Source organism: Mesitornis unicolor, unplaced genomic scaffold (genome assembly GCF_000695765.1).
Source record: "Mesitornis unicolor isolate BGI_N332 unplaced genomic scaffold, ASM69576v1 scaffold31047, whole genome shotgun sequence".
Classification (NCBI taxonomy): domain Eukaryota; kingdom Metazoa; phylum Chordata; class Aves; order Mesitornithiformes; family Mesitornithidae; genus Mesitornis; species Mesitornis unicolor.
The window spans coordinates 302-4,513 of record NW_010196267.1 but is presented as its reverse complement, the minus strand read 5'-3'; positions in this window follow the sequence as shown (position 1 = coordinate 4,513).

Here is a 4,212-nt window from a genome sequence, read left to right as displayed (position 1 = left end):
TCCCCATCGCTCAAACGTGTTTCTTCCTTAAAACCTGACTCACTTCCTGCAGGGTGAGTTGGGGACAACCCAGGTGACGGCTGAGTCACCCACCGCAGCCGGCACAGCTAAGGCCAGGCGGCACGGCTGGTTTGCAGCATCCACTGACATGGCCCCGCTCACCTACAGCCCAACTCCCTGCACCTCATGGGACTGAATCCATCATCATGGGCAGATTACGGCTTTACAAACCACTGTGAATGAATAAAACACCACCGACCCTGGAAATGCATCTTGCTTCAGGAAACGGCAGTGCTACAACTCCCAGGGATGCGAGAGCAGAGGGATAACAACCAGCTCCGGTGCCGGGATGGATGGGGGGGAGGCTTATGCAAGAGCCTGCACATGGCACGTTCGGCCTGGCAAAGCGAGGGATGGGATCGCACTATAAATACATCATCGGTGTGCAAAGAGCGTTTAAGCTAAAGGATGCTGCCAGTGTGCGAATGGATGGGGATAAATCGACCATGGATACGGAGAGAGGAGGGGTTGTTGGGTACCCTGCTTGTGCAAGGGCGACGGTGCAAGGGTGACGGCGCGCAGGCAATGGTGCAAGCCAAGCCCCAGTTTCCCCAGCATCACCTAGCCACCGTCTCCCCAAGGGCGGGCAAAGCTCTGCGGGGGCGTGAATGAAGCAAGCGGTAACGAAGCTGCCGTCACCGCGTGAGCGGCCGCACGCGGTGTTATTTACAGCCCTTAGGAAAAACAGCGAGGTTTGTAAGTATTTCCTTCAATGTGAAAACATTGATTTTTGCCAGCGTGAGCTCCAGAGCTGAGGCTCTTGTGCTTAATAAGACAGAAACGACAAAGCAGAGGCTGCTCTCGCAGAGCGGATCGGGATCACTTAATGCCGATGGTTCCGTGTGCGAGAGATGCTGAGCTCAGAGGGATGGGCAGTGGCTCCATCTTCTCCCCCTTGGCTTTATGGGGGGATCCGCTCTGCCCGCAGCGGGCAGCCTCTTCCAGATGGAGCAGGGGCTTTGCCTTTTCCTGGAATTCCCTTCCCATGGCTCCATGCCACAGAGCTGTGCCGAATAAATAGGAGTTCCCACACTGGAGCTCTCCGTCAGGCGACCGCAGCCATGAACCGAGTGCAAACTCCACCTACGGAGCCCATCAAAAATACAAACCTCCAGCCACCCCACGTGCTCATGGATCCCAATTAGCGACTGTAATTAACAGCTCAACCCTCTGCTCCCGGCACTGAATAACGCCTGGCTGCACCACAGCCCTCTCCTGCTGGGGAGATGAGCATTGCTTGTGGGGGGAAATTGAGGCACAAAGCGGTCTAGACCCCAAAAACGTGACCTGCTCCTTCACCAGCACCCACAGGCTGTTTAGGAGGCCGCTCGCTGCAAACCCCAAGGAAACCCAAGCTCACCTCTGGGCACGTTCAGTGCTGCTCAGCACCAGGCCGGTGACACCAGCACCATCCACACCTCGCTCTGTCCCACCAGGACCTGCTGACCCAGCACCAACCGGGAGGTTTCACCGGAACGAGCCCTTTTCCTGCCGGGAAGGGCCCCGCGACCCCATTGTTTGCCGAGGGGCTGCTCTCGGCGCACGGAAGAGCCAAACCTTGCCCCAACGAGCAAACTCGAGACCGAAATAAACCACCCCGTTTCCTTCCTGTCGCTGAAGTTTCCAACCCCGCTCAGGGCTTGTTCCCCCCCACCCCCCCCATCTTCTTCTTCTTTTTAAATGAAAACACCCTCAAAAAACCAGCTTCTTCTACCGAAAAGGAGCAGCCGGTCAAGTCCCCCCCGGCTCCGGAACAGCGCAGCGGGACTGTGGTACAACGGAGGCTTTGGGGACAGTCACAGCCCTTTTTTTGGGGGGGCAGGGGGGGGTCGACCCGTTTTGCAGGTCCTGGGGGGCGTTTTGGCACAAGCTGGCACAAGGGCTTGACCCAAAGTTGGGATATCCGGATGTCCTGCGCGAGGTGGGGACACAGCGACACAGCTGATGTCCCCGCTGTGGGGTGGACACACGCCCGTGCCGGGGCACGGCAGCATTTTAGCAGGGGAGCCTGGGGCCGAACCCAGCACCAAATCTCGTCCAACACCCGGCTGCGACCTCAGCCCCCCCCCATCCTGTGGGACCCCTCATCCCATTGGATGCCCCGTAAAACATCTCCTACACCACAGCAGGCGCAAGAGCGGAGTCCGTCCTTCTCGTCAACAAGCATCAATTAAAGCTCCCGTCTGCCGGGGGACACGCATGAGATCTGGCTGCTCGTGTTCCCCCCAACCATCCCCAGCTCCCCAGGCAGCTGAATATTTCATGTGGGGAAGCAAAAGCTCTTACATAATTGATGGGGCACGCGTGCAGCACGAGGGGAGGGCTCCAGCGAGGGCAGAGGCACCTCCACCTCCTCTTCCTCCTCCTCTTCCTCACCGGGGCCATGTTGTAGCCACCTGACTATGAGTTTCCCCATTTAATACAAATTTAATAGTGGAGATCATCCCGATTTTCCCTTACTCCACACCCCAACATCCCTGGTCCCCCCAAATCCTTGGCCAGGGGGAGGGGATCCTGCTGCTCCGCTCTCTGTCCCTCGGCATCGTTTTCCACCAGCCCCCATTAATTAATTAAACGCTGCCGCCACGCTGGATTACAGGAGACAGATCGGAGAGATGGTGCAGCACAGGGATGTAACCAGAGAGCCGGATCGCCGTCCCCAGCCTGTCCCCTGCCACCCGTGACCCCTCCAGACCCCATTTTACCAGTGCTGGGGTGGCAGAAAAGGAGGAGGAAGGAGCCCAAGCCGTCTCTCGCGCGTTGCCATGGGTGCAAACAGCACCCAGAGTCACCGGGACCGGCACGCGTGGGGCGAGGCCAGGGAGGAAGCCACTAAATAAACACCTTGCCCCGAGGAAAAACTCATTTCTTGGAAAAGCCACCAGAAAACCCTCGGTGCTGGGGGCTTGCGTCCGACTCCGCTTGCTCCTGGCGCTGGTGCCAGCCAAGCACTTGGCTGTGTCCCCATCGTTGTCCCCTGGCACTGGGATCTGAGCTCCCCTATCCCACAATCACATTTGTGGCCCTGGCATGGACACCTACAGGAAGGAGCAGAAACTTGTGGGGTTTCTCCTTCGCAACAAATCCTGGGAACACCGGCAACTCCCAACGTGTCCGTGCAAGGACTTGGGAGGCCAATCCAAGGGGGCTCCGGCGATGCCAACCCGCCCGGGTGTGGGTGGTGAATCCCGATTGCGCTTCCCGTTTGCCAACACCACGTGGGAATGGGATCCTGGCACACGGTGAGGTGCCAAAAATGGGGGTTAGGGCATAGGGGGATGCCAATTCGGGATGCGGAAGCTGATCTGGTGCCGTATCAAAGGTGACTGGGGAGAGAGGCAGCTGTGGCATGGTGAGGAGGAGCGGGGGAGGGGTATTTTATGGAGAGGAGGAAGAAGAGGAGGAGGAAGGGTGGGTTATTTTGGAGCATCTGTCTCGCCTTCCATTTCCTCCTTTTCTTCAGCAAGCTGCTCTCTCCGGCAGCAACTTCCTTTCTCCTTCGCTCGGAGCAGACGGAGGCACATGGGGAAGTGGAAAACGGAGCCGGGGCGGGGTAGAAAACAGAGGCCAATGCACCGTCTGTCCGTCCATCCATCTGTCCCGCGGCAGGGACCTTGGCATATCACATGCTTCCTGGCCCAGGATCAGTGAGGACAAAGCTGCTCCGGGAAGGGAAAAAGGCTTCATAAGATAACTCAGATCCGGTGCTGGGCTTGGAGTGGGCATAAAAAGATTTATGGCTCAAATCCATCCCCACTCCAGAGCCACGAGAGGTTCGGTTGGTGGAGTTGGGAAGTTTTACACCCAACACTGCTGCTCCGGGTAGGATCCGGCCTCGCCAAAGGGATTTGTCTTTCAACAGGCAATGCATGGAGCCAAGCGTTGCCATGGGGCACACTTTCCTGCCCTCGCGCATGGGCCCCAGAGGCGTCCCCGTGCCTCGGGTGCCCTCTCTAAGCTCCTATTAGCCGTCACCCACCGGATCCGGTGGTGTTTCGAGCCCCCTCCCCCTCGGATTTCTCACCGGTTTCTTGGGGAGATCACCCTCTCTCGTGTTTTACCTACTTGGAAACTGAGGCACGGCTCGGAACAGCCCCGGACTCTGCACACCCAGCAGCTCCCGCACCTCGGGAGTCCCCAAACCCTCGGACC